This window comes from Bos javanicus, chromosome 9 (genome assembly GCF_032452875.1).
Source record: "Bos javanicus breed banteng chromosome 9, ARS-OSU_banteng_1.0, whole genome shotgun sequence".
In the NCBI taxonomy this organism is placed as follows: domain Eukaryota; kingdom Metazoa; phylum Chordata; class Mammalia; order Artiodactyla; family Bovidae; genus Bos; species Bos javanicus.
In genome coordinates, this window is record NC_083876.1 from 15192898 (window position 1) to 15205577 (window position 12680).

The following is a 12680-nucleotide window of genomic DNA, read 5'->3' on the forward strand; positions in this document are numbered from 1 at the left end:
CTGCGATAGAAGTGAAGTGATTAATCCCTTCCTGTTGTTGATGTCATGAGAAGTTAGGGGGTGGTATGAAAGTCCAGACTGGGGGAATCCCAGGGAAAACAGTGAACACAGCCAAACTCACAGCATTAGGGGGAAAGTCAAGGTCTGAACAAGAGAGTAAAGTCTGCGGTTAGAATTTCCATGTAAAGGTAAGAACTATGTGTCCGAAGTTAAGACAGAAAAGATTATATTGGTCTGCAAAAGAAAGACAGAATGAAAGTAACAGTCACTGGGGAAAACGGAATACATTGGAACAGCCCCTAAGAGACTGGGTTGCCTCCAACTGGCCCACTTATTGGGAAAATAAAGAGTGCAAGGACCCAATCTCTAGTCAAGCAGCGGACCAATTAGTGGGACTCAGAGCACCAAGGCCAGCCGCCACAAGACCCCTGATGCTGAAACAGGGAAGCAGCTGCCGTTCAACACCTTACATTCTCAGAGTTGGCTCCAGAACAGCAAAGTGATTAAAAGATTAAGAGCACAAGCTGAGGAGTCCAGTTGCCCGGACTCTAATCACAAATCCACCACCTGCTTGTTGGAGGGCCTTTGGCGGTTCCCTCCGCATCCTCATCTGTAGAATGTAGCGCATATGGATATCTACCTCATATCCGCTTGTTAGTGCCTAATGTATAGAACACACTCATTAAATATCAGCTACTTTGTTGTTTATTATGATCATGTGATAGAAAATTTAATAAACTAGGACTCTGTAACTTCCACCAAATGACCTCTCTTTCCCCTTCCTAATACTTTCTTCTTTAAAATGAAAAGACTGTGCTAGATAACTGGTTCTCAACCCTGGATGTACATTAAAATCAAATAAAAGCTTCTAAAATAGGTCTGTCCTTGGGCATCCACTCAGGTTAGCTTGAATCAGAACCTCTGGGGCTCTGCCTGGACATCTGCACTTTGCAAGCATCCCAAGTGATTCTGCTGGACACAGAGCATTCAGGACTGCAGACTTAAGGGCCTGATGACCCAGAGGGAGCTCAGAGTCTAGTGGTTTCCACTCTCTTTGGTATGGGTGACCCCAGGACCAAAGCTGCTTAATCATCAACAATCTGAGACTTAGAGCCCCCATTCCTGCTCAAAATGAGACCAGGTATGGCAGTGCCGAGAGCTAGAAGCCTCACAGAATGTCTTAATTATCACATAGCTTGGGAGCCAGGAGGAATTTAGAATAATTGAATGAGAAAAAAAAAGGACTTCCAGAAGCCAACCAGTGAAGCCCTTTTTCTCCAAAGGACATAAGCACTAATTCTTTCCCTCCGTTGACACTGTTATACCTTTTTACATAAAGACAGGGAGGACAAAAGAGAAATTCTTGGTTTGTTGTAAGAAAGTCAGGAGAGATCACGTGAATGAAAAAGAACACCTTGATGAAATGTATCACTGCCTCTACTTTGGATTAACTAGATCCCTGCCACAGAGCAGAGAGTGTATGTGCTCTAGGTTTTTAGCCTGTCAAGTCAGTAGTGCACAAGTCCTGGGTGCTCACCAGCACTGAGCAAGCAGGAGCAGGGGCTGGGGTGTGTTAGTATAGTTGTGACAAGATGCTGTTTGTAATTCATAGAATAGAACTTCTCATGACACTAGGGACGCATGCTGCTATATGTTTACTTCACATGAAACGTTCACCTTCCTGGGATATTCAATCCCACCACCTAGGATATTTGATACACTGAAAAAGTAGAGTATTTATGGCTACTAGCATAAGAAATGGAGAAGGCAATGGCACCCCACTCTAGTACTCCTGCCTGGAAAACCCCATGGATGGAGGAGCCTGGCAGGCTGCAGTCCATGGGATCGCTGAGGGTCGGACACAACTTGAGCGACTTCACCTTCACTTTTCACTTTCCTGCATTGGAGAAGGAAATGGCAACCCACTCCAGTGTTCTTGCCTGGAGAATCCCAGGGACGGGGGAACCTGGTGGGCTGCCGTCTATGGGGTCACACAGAGTTGGACACGACTGAAGTGACTTAGCAGCAGCATAAGAAAATGCAAAGCATTATCCTCTCCATCAAAACTGTATTAGAGCTGCTCTCCTTTTATTATTACTTCAGACAATGCAAAAGTTAAGTGCCATACAAGCAAACATAAACTCAGAATTTCCAATTCTATCCAGACAGATTTTTAGCATCATTTTTAACTCTCGGTTTTATTTTGGGGGGTATAGTTGATTTACAGTGTTGTACTACTTTCAGGTAACTTTTGGTTTGAATAAAGATAAAGGAATTAAACAGAATAACCAATAAAACATCTCATACCACTGTTCCACTGTAACAAACCACTGACTGTAAGATATCAGGTAATTTTCCTTAAACTACAGCACGCTCTCTGGTTTTCAGAAGGAACAACATGCTGCCAGATTGACAACTCATTACCTAAGCAAAGTCGCTGGGAGCCAGTAAGAGCTCTCATGGGCTTCCCGGGTGGCGCTAGTGGTAAAGAACACACCTGCCAATGCAGGAGACATAAGGGATGCCAGTTTGATCCCAGCAACAGGAAGATTCCCTGGAGGAGGGCATGGCAACCCACTCTAGTAGTCTTGCCTAGAGAATTCCACGGACAGAGGAGCCTGGCAGGCCACAGTCCTTAGGGTCATCAAGAGCTGGACAAGACTGAAGTGACTTAGCATGCACAAGAGATCTTATACAGAATGAGACTTTCTGTCCCCTTCCTCACTGTTTCCCCCAACTAACTTACACACACCACCAAAGGCTTCTTCCAGAATTACTGCTACCAGCAGCTGGAATAAGTATGTTGCAGGACTCTCTCTTGCACCACTTAACAAATGGAATGCCCATGACCAAGACAGAGATCTGCAGAGCACTTCATGACAATAGAAGGTGGAGTTCTAACTTGTCAACAGGAGCAACAACATACCAAAACCTCCAACAGCATCAAAGGATTTGGCTATGATAGCACACATAATAGATCATACATTCAAACACTCCAAGGCCTCCTCTTTCAGAGAAACATCTCAGCAGTGTAGAAGCTGAACAGTGCATTGTGCCATCGCCACTGGAATAAGAGTTTCTGTGTTCCAAAGACCCCAGGCCTATCTCCTCCTGAGCTGCCCAATTCCAGTGGCCACTGCAGCTTCTGGCTTCACTTCAGGACTCACGAGAAGAGCCCCAAATGGACCTTCAACCTTGAGTCTCTTTGTTTTTTGTCCTTCGGACTTCAGACTGCAGGGGCAGCTGACCCCCTGCAGGGTCACATCTCACCAAAACCTCTTGAAACAGGAGGGAAGAGGGCAGGGCACAACTTTTGAAAGAATGGCATAGCCCAAGAACACAACATAAAACAATTAGAATCAAACGAGTCCAAGATGTCAGACAAAGCAAAGCTAAATGACATACCCAGAGGTGCCATGACAGTTCCAAGGCACCATCAAAGGGCCAAAAAAGTGGGCAGTAGCCCAATTCCTGGACATCTCCTCCCCTTCCCCAAAATAATTGGAATAATCCTCCCACTCTTTAGCCTATGAAATTACCCAGCCCAGAAAAACTAACCATGTCACATTTCATGGCCTTCTACTTGCCCTCTGCAATGGCCCACACTCTGCCTGTGGAGTGTGTTTCTCTATGAATAAATCTACTTCTTACCTATCACTTTGTCTCCCACTGAATTCTTTCTGTGATAAGACATAAGAACCGGAGCTTCATTACTATGCCTTTTGGGCTGGGTTCAAGTCCCGATCTTAGGTAAAGGGCTTCAGCCTCACAGTCATTGAAGTACAGATCCTCCTTGAACAGCTGCCTCCTTTACAAGAAAGTGGTGAAAATATGGACTAAATAAAGGCAAATTGCCCAGATTTGAATCTCAAACCTACCATCAAGTTACTTGTCATTTATAGCCCTAATTTTTCTAATCCACAAAACAAGAGATAAAAATAGTGCCTCATCAGGCTGTTATGAGGAGTAAATAAAATCATCCGAAATGCCTGGCACAGAATAATCTCCAGTGTCTGCTATTATTATGATCACTTATGCATACTAAATCATTATGCACAGCTCTATCGTAAAACGTTATGTAGATAATGTATATTAAAAAGTACCTATTATTATCATTATATTGTCTTTTGTATCACTATAAAACAATTGGGATTCAGATGTCCCAGTCATTAGCTGGAACACCTGGCATTCTGGGCAACTATCTACGGAATGAACAGAATATGGAAGGTGGGGATTTGTCACCGAAGTTGAGGGGCCCCTGAGGAGTAAATTCTACCAAAGCAGCTGGCTTCCTTGAGGGCCAAACAAGCAGGCTGGGACCAGAGCAACTGGCCTGGTGGCATCCAAACCAGAAGATGAGCTCTATCAAGCCAGCATGTGAAAGTCAAGCTTGTGTGTAAAGGCCACGCCCTCATCCAAATTCCAGGCTGCCCTTGAAGCATGTGTCACTCACTAAACAGTTAATGAAACACAAAGAGCCCTGAATATCTCCAGTGTCACATTGCAAGACTTATAGAATAATTAGGAAAAATCTGAGCTGGCAGAAGTCTTCCTGGCTTGCACTGGCAGGCAGACCATCTTTGTTTTTCATTAGTGTGTGTTGTCGTCACAGTAACTGCAAGCCTCCAAATACAGGCCCGGGCTGTCATTTCCTCGTGTACTTAGGCTGCCACACTGAAATAGCATTATGAACTCAGCAATGCCTCTTCCTTTCCTGTTGTGCTGTGGTGCCTCAGTCAAAGAAGCAGGCCCTAAAATGAGTTACTGAAGACATAAGTATATTAAAGAGATATAAAGAAAAATAAAGTTCATTTATCCCTATTACTGTATTGACTATGACTCATGTGTATGTCAGGGTAGGGGGGGAATCTTATTTTTGCAAAGATCTTTTAGATAAACAAGGCAAGTTGGCAGTAACTTGATTGTCTTGGTGATGTCAGGAGTCTACTGTTTTCAATCAAATTGTCTTTTGGCTTCAAATCTGTAGCAAATCATTTTTTAAAGACTGCATTTGGCCAACTCTAATATGTCCACTTCATGGCTTTCTTTCACCTTTTCCTTACAAAGATAAGCAACAGATAATTCACTACTTCAAAGTAACTTGGAAAGACTGCTGCTGCTGCTGCTGCTAAGTTGCTTCAGTCGTGTCCCACTCTGTGTGACCCCACAGACGGCAGCCCACCAGGCTTCCCCGTCCCTGGGATTCTCCAGGCAAGAACACTGGAGTGGGTTGCCATTTCCTTCTCCAATACATGAAAGTGAAAAGTGAAAGTGAAGTCGCTCAGTTGTGTCTGACTCTTAGCGACCCCATGGACTGCAGCCTACCAGGCTCCTCCGTCCATGGGATTTTCCAGGCAAGAGTACTGGAGTGGGGTGCCATTGCCTTCTCTGTCGGAAAGACTGGAAGATTGCAATTACAATTATTGAAAAAGCAAAAATAAACTACTTTCAAGTGTAGACATAGGTCTTTGGCCAGTGAAGCAAAAACCATCCTCATCTATGTTTTGATGAAGGCGCTGGATGACAGCATTAAAGCAAAAACAGAAAAGTCCCTGAACCTTAAGGGCTCAATGAAAGTCAGACCACTTGAGATAAATTCTGCATTAGCTTTAAAAATTCTTGTTAAAGTCTGTCTCTCACAGACCTCGGGAACACATAAATCACACAATATTATGCACGTTGACACTATTTCCCAAAAAGGAAACACAACACCAACCTTCTCTTGACTTTTCAGTGCTGCTGTGGCTTAAACAAAGCTCTCGGGGACTAGAGTGCTGGTTAATATCGTGTTTCTTCATCTTTTTGCTGGGAGTTTCTCAAGTTCTGCAATCAGCTGGTCAAAAGCCAACTAGAGCTGCCCAATTCATGTTGGACTTTCCTAATTCTAAGTTCTTACACAACTCACTGCCTAGCCTTTGAAATTACACTGCCTTAGCTGCCATCATGAGGAAAGCTGTATTCTGCCTGCAGCCTTGTCTCCTCTCTGAATAGGACTGACCATTTAAGGAAAAAGAAGAACATGATCCAGTACATTTTCCTGAGGTTCCCATATTTTTGCTCTAGAATCTTTATAATGTATTCTATAAAGCCAGCAAATTTCTCTTATTATTTTCTTCCTTTTCTTTCCTTCCTTTCCTTTTTCTTTCTTTCTAAAACAAGGTCTTCACTAGAGAATGATCATTCTGAAATTCAATTTGCTTTATCTTTTAGAAACTCATCCTTTCGATCACAAAAAATAAAGCTAAATGGATAGGTCTAAACTGTAAGTACCCCGCATAAGGTTTGTTGGCACTAAAGTTACTAAGAAACTTCTCCACTTATAAGAGTGCTTCATATATTTTTGGTTAAGTTAAATACACAGAATAATAAGCAGCCCATAACATACTTGTACATCTTTATAATGGAACACTTTTTTTTTTGCCTTGGAATATATTTTCTTGTCATGTTTAAGAAGAATGACTAGGATTAAGGGCAATAAACAGCAAGAATCCACTTGTATTTGGTGAGGTTGAACGTAGTGTAAAATGACCTTTTCAGTCTTTTCATTTTTATCTGTTACTAGGTTAGTAAAACAAAACATCTAAAGGAATAAATAAAGAGCGATAAATTTAATAATATATCCCTCCTTGAAGGAGGAAGTCTCCCTTACACACATTACCAAGCACCGTTGGCTATAAAAGAGACACCCAAACTCTACGTATAAACACACTTTATCTCCAACTGCAAATATAGAAACCAGGGTACCGTCTATGCTGTGCATGATTTCTTGGCCTTCTTAGTAATAATTCTATAAGACAGCGCACTGCTGAGTGAGAAGGGAGGGACTGAAATATAAATTCCATACTAAACTATTGGCTGGAGCTCAAATCATGTCTTCTTAGAATACTCAGCCACAAAATATGTCACTAACAGGATTCCACATTTGAACAATATATTCTTCCACCTTTCCTATGATCTATGAATTTGATTTGACAGAGGAAATGATAACTATATTTAAGGCGTAGTAATAGAGAAAGAATAACTTAAATTTATTGAAAAGTATTGGGAAAATATAAGTTTTATTAACTCATTTAATTTTCCAAACAACTCTGAGGAAGATAGCATTATTATTCCCATTTTACAGATGAGAAAACTGAGACACAGGGGGTAATTTGCCCAGGGGCATGGTGAGCTGAAATCTGAATCCAGGCCATCTGACTTCCCTATGCAATTAGCCTTTTCTGTCACCTCCACGTCCATGACATAACCTTTCTGTTAGCTCTTCAACTCAGACACAGTATAAGGAAACAAAACATATATTTTTTTAAGGAAACAAAATGTATTTTATCAGCTTAGCTTTTATTCTATTGCTGTATATCTTAAAATAATTAATTTATAAACAAATGTATGTTGCAGGTTTTTAAATGTTATTTTTCTAATAAGGTGTTACCAATTTTAAACTTTTTTGCTGAAATATTAGTAGATCTCAACCTAAGCTTACCATTCACTTCCCATGATAATGCTTTTTTAAAACTTACATGTTAGGAGACAAATAAGTGAAAATGTTGATTAAACAAGCTCTATAAAATTCTGTTTCTTAGGGTACCTGTTTTGTGAAGAAATGCCCATCTTTCAAAAAAGATAATTAGCATTACTTTAGAATGTATTGGAGAAGGCAATGGCACCCCACTCCAGTACTCTTGCCTGGAAAATCCCATGGGCGGAGGAGCCTGGTGGGCTGCAATCCGTGGGGTTTCGAAGAGTCGGACACGACTGAGTGACTTCACTTTCACTTTTCACTTTCATGCACTGGAGAAGGAAATGGCAACCCACTCCAGTGTTCTTGCCTGGAGAATCCCAGGGACGGGGAAGCCTGGTGGGCTGCCCTCTATGGGGTCGCACAGAGTCGGACACGACTGAAGTTACTTAGCAGCAGAATGTATATTTTACCACAAAGTTTCACTTCTAAAGAATAAGTAAGGGACTTCCCTGGTGGTCCAGTGGCTCAGATTCTGCATTTCCAATGCAGGGGGCTTGAGTTCAACCCCTGGTCAGGGAACTAGATCCCACACGCCACAACTAAAGATCTCACATGCTACAACTAAGACTCAGTGCAGCCAAATGAATAAATAATTTAAAAGAATAAGTAAAAATCATAACCACCAAGAAAGCACTGTTAAATGAATATATTAAATACCTCATATATTTCATTGGGAAAATCCCATAGTGGTTCTTGCTGAACACCCATTTAAAAGAGTAATTTTAACTTCCTTGGTTATGTCAAAATATAAAGAGAATGCTTTTCTTTTGGTGAACACAGAAAAACATTCGTTCAAAATCAGGATTCACACTTTATCTCACACAGAAAGGCTATAAGTGATTTAAAATAAAACTGAGAAATGTCTCTCTTTAAAATATCGAGGGAAATTTTTTAAAAGATAAGCACGATATTTAAACATTTTAATGTTCAAGGCCAGATTTTAATTCATGATGATCCACAAATGGAAGGAATTATGATTTAAATGAATAGTGCCAAAAGTAACTATAAATAGAATCTGGTACCAAAAGACAATAAAAGTATATAAGTCACAGTATTTTGAAGTCTAAGTATATACACAGGAGACGCATGTATATTTACACATATGTATATATATATGTATGTATATATATGTATGTATATATATATATATACATACACACACATACATACAGTCTTTATATGTCCCCCTTCCTATTTCCTTCTTGAGGTGTACATTATCTCCACAATCAAGTATATGAGCATAGTTACAATCACTTGTAATTTTTCTGTGCTCGTTAAACTATGAAGACCTTTCTTGAGAAATTTTTGAGACAAAAAGCTATTAACTACATTTATAGTGGCTTGTCTTAATTTTATACTAATCTATATGCTCTCTCATGCTCATCATTAGAAATCCAGAGTGAAAACTGTTCATAGAACATCCACAAGACGCATGGCACGGAACAGCTTCAGAGCCAAAGGGTGTTTAGGATAATGCCTTGTACCTGGTCGCTTTCATAAAATTGTTCTGAATTTAAAGAGGTAAACCCCATTCTGTGTATGCATGCGTGCTCAGATACTTCAGTCCTGTCTGATTCTTTGCAACCCAATGTACTGTAGCCTGCCAGACTCCTCTGTCCATGGGGATTCTTCAGGCAAGAATACTAGAGTGGGTTGCCATACCCTCTTCCAGAGGATCTTCCTGACCCAGGGATTGAACCTGCATCTCCTGCATTGCAGGTGGATTCTTTACCCTCTGGGCGACCTGGGAAACCCAAACCCCACTCCAAAAAACCCTAGTTCTAATAGAGCACTAAAGATCCAAACTAAGAGGGAATCACTTCTAACAGGTATGCCCCAGGAAATCACCGTGAAAGGGGAAGCCACTGCTGTGAGTTTTAAATAGTGGACAAAGTGTCTTCAGGAAAGGGGAGGAAAAGTGTTCCAGGCAGGAGGGCACAAGATGGGCAGAGGCAGGGCACTGAAAGGCACGGTATGCAGGTGTTTGGAGAAGGGCCTGAAATCTGACCTATCTGAAGCAGAGGGACATTTGTTGTTGAGTAGTGGGAGCTGAGACTGGAAAAGTTAAGTACGTGCCAGATGATGGAAGGTTTTCAAAATACCCAGCCTAGGTGTTTGGCAGCAACTAGAAGTCAAAGAAGATAACTGAGGAGTAGAAGAGACAAGCACAGGAAAATTAACCCCACAGTCATGGGGTAGTTGGGGGGCTTCCCACGTAGCTCAGTGGTTAAGAATCCACCTGCCAAGCAGGAGATGAGGGTTCGATCCCTGGGTTGGGAAAATCCCCTGTAGAAGGAAATGACAACCCACTCCAGTATTCTTGCCTGGGAAATCTCATGTACAGGGGAGTTTAGGGGGCTACAGTCCATGGGGTGGAAAAGAGTCAAAAGACACAACTTAGCGACTAAACAACCACAGCGTGTGCAAGGTGGTTTGCATGGTAATGAGGGGGGGAAGTGCAGCAGAACTGTCTTGATACACACCAGACCCAGGATGAAGGGAATAGATCTTACGGTGGTGGAGACACAGCAGTGAAATCTCTTATGGTGAAGGGGAAAGGGACGACTCCAAAATAACACGGAAATGTGAACTTGAGTGAACAAGAGAACACAATCTATGCAGTCGATTGTTCATATACTGGAGGAAAGCACGTGCTCTAACCTGAGCTATTTTTGATTCTCAAGGGTAAACTTACAGTCATGAAGACAATGATACTCAAAACTCAGTCCATCAGGAAACATGGCTTTCACTCAGAGCCAAATGCTGCACTCCGTTATCCTCACACTGTTCCACCAACTCCAAAAGAAATTACCCGCCTCCAAAACCTACTACTGGCAGATTTTGGCAGTACACATACATTTGTAAGCCAACAGTGTGACCCTTCCTAAGATCAAAACAAGAAAAATGTAAAGCATTTAGTTCAGATTTTTCAAAACTCTTTAAAGACAAAGATGCTGCATCTCCACTAAAGTATTAGAAGTTTCATTCTCTGACACCAACTTTCAACAGAATACATGATTAGCTGCATTTACTTTGTAAACTAATGGCACAATCAGAGTCGTGAAATATAATACATACTGAAATGATGTGCTGTTTCATTTTTCTGAGCATATGATATACAACCTTTAATTAGTTTTTCTTAACATTCTTAACATTTACTGGAAGAGTTGATACATTCTGGTCAACAATGTGTTCAAAACTGGCCTTGGGTAAATTATTTCTCTAAAGTTGACAAAATAGACTCAACTGGTTTTTTAAATGTGCATTTGTATCTTCTTTGAAATTATCCTTGGTTTAGAATATTCAAACAATCATGTTCAACTAGAGGAACAAACTTCTTATGCAAATCCAACCCAACTACAGACACAAGTTATCAACTAACCACGTCATCAATGTGCAGCCATAACTTTTGTCAGAGTCAGTGTGATATTGATCACTCTAAGCAATTCTGATAAAACTGCAGGGCAAGTCCTGGAAGCAAAGACAATGCAACAGATGAAAAGAGGATGTCCTTCACACTATGGTGAACACGTTCATACTCCAATATGTGCAACTTAAGAAAGAATTTTTCTAATACACTCAATTTGAGTTTTAAAAATCAGGATGTATCTTATCTGTATACAAGCAATTACTCAAAAACCACACACAGAAAATAACATTCTCCTGCATAGTTTATATTCAACAACTGCAAAAGCAGTGATTTGAAACCACGCATATCTTGTGCCCCGTCAGAAGCGCTTGGGGTGACTGTAATGTAACGAGGTCAGAACTAGCACAAGGTGTACCAGTGTAATCAGAGACGGCGGGTAAGGGAGAAGCGGCAGGGCAAAAGTACAGCAACACAAACACACACAGGACTTCCCTCTCATTTACCGCACGAGCTGCTCAGCGAGTTTCATTACATGAAAGTGCTTTTGCTTCTAGGGAAAATATCCCCTCCATTGGTTAGCCATCCTCACTGCGAAAGGACTGTGAAGTTGTCCTTTGTCAGATTTCTGTTACCTGCCAGAAAATGATCACTTGGCAGAAATACTTTGATGGCTATTAAAGCATCATAACGATCTTTGTGTTTAAAAAGCGATCGGGTAATTCTGAGAAAGAGATGACTTTCTGATTCTTTAAAAAACAATTCAGTGATTGTCCTCAGTTTCAAATGTGTTATCAGGTAGTGGAACAGTGAGACTCAAAGGAAACAGACAACACAGAGTCAGAGAGAGCTCTCTTCTTGTGGAAGCAGAAATGTCTTAAGAGAGTTAAGTAGCTGTGCATTTCAGTCTTACCTGACTGGCAGGCAGCTCGTCTAAACCAAAGGTACGTCCTTTACGGAGGTAGCTTATCCTTTGAAGAACCCAGTGGCTTGCCCCACAGCCCAAGAGAGACTGGAGTCCTGGAAAACCATCCAGCCCAAAAGAATACAGAGGAAAAAGCTTTCCCACTTTTCTTTCCTAGGACTAGCCAATAGCTGAAGTCATGCAGGAAACGGAGTAGTAGAGAAGGGAAAGCGGCTCCTTCTCCCTGAAATCCCGATCAGCAGCAATTGGAGGCTGTTGTATCTCTCCCACCCAGACTTTTGTTTAAAAGTTTTTTCAACTGTTGCTAGGTGTTGTTGGGTTTCTGAGATTAGGTTTCTCGTCTTCTGCTCCCTTCACAGCACTGTCAGAGCTATGACTTTGTCGAGGAGCTGAGCTCGCGTGTGCTATATTTAACCAGTGTTCTCAGCAAGTCAAGCCTGTCAACAGCTGAGAAGTTTGGAGCCGGCTCTGCTCAGTTCCTCGGCAGCCGGGTTATCAGTGGATACGGCTCTGCTCGCCCCGGAAAAGATTGCGGGGAAACGGCAGACCCTTTTAAGGACTGCTGCTCATGACACAGACATAATTATTGCTGGAAGCCCTTAAACGCCGAGTGTGATTTGGAACTCAGGTTTTTAAAATCAGAAAAGAAGCAGTGGCAGTTGCCTCGAGCAGAGCAATTTACCAAAGCAATATTCTCCTCAATTAGGCTTTCTGAGATCAACCTTCTTGGATAGAAAAGTCTTAAAACAAACAAACAAACTGTAAGGCGATCGTTGGGGAAATTCACAGTAAGAGATCAGTCCCAAGCAATTGTTTCCATTGATGTGTTACATACACATTGAAATTACATTCATAACTGTCATCGCAGA

At 41.5% G+C, this 12680-nt stretch overlaps 1 protein-coding gene across 4 annotated transcripts in view; it reads right to left on the reverse strand.

Moving 5' to 3' along the window:
- The window catches only part of FILIP1 (filamin A interacting protein 1), a 221516-nt gene extending 209127 nt beyond the window's left edge, over positions 1–12389 (reverse strand). For all 4 annotated transcript variants that reach the window (XM_061427232.1, XM_061427230.1, XM_061427229.1 and 1 more), the window contains exon 1: positions 11800–12389. The gene's annotated coding sequence lies outside the window, so the exon portion shown is untranslated. The remainder of the gene's footprint in view (positions 1–11799) is intronic.
- Between the last annotated feature and the right edge of the window lie 291 nt (positions 12390–12680).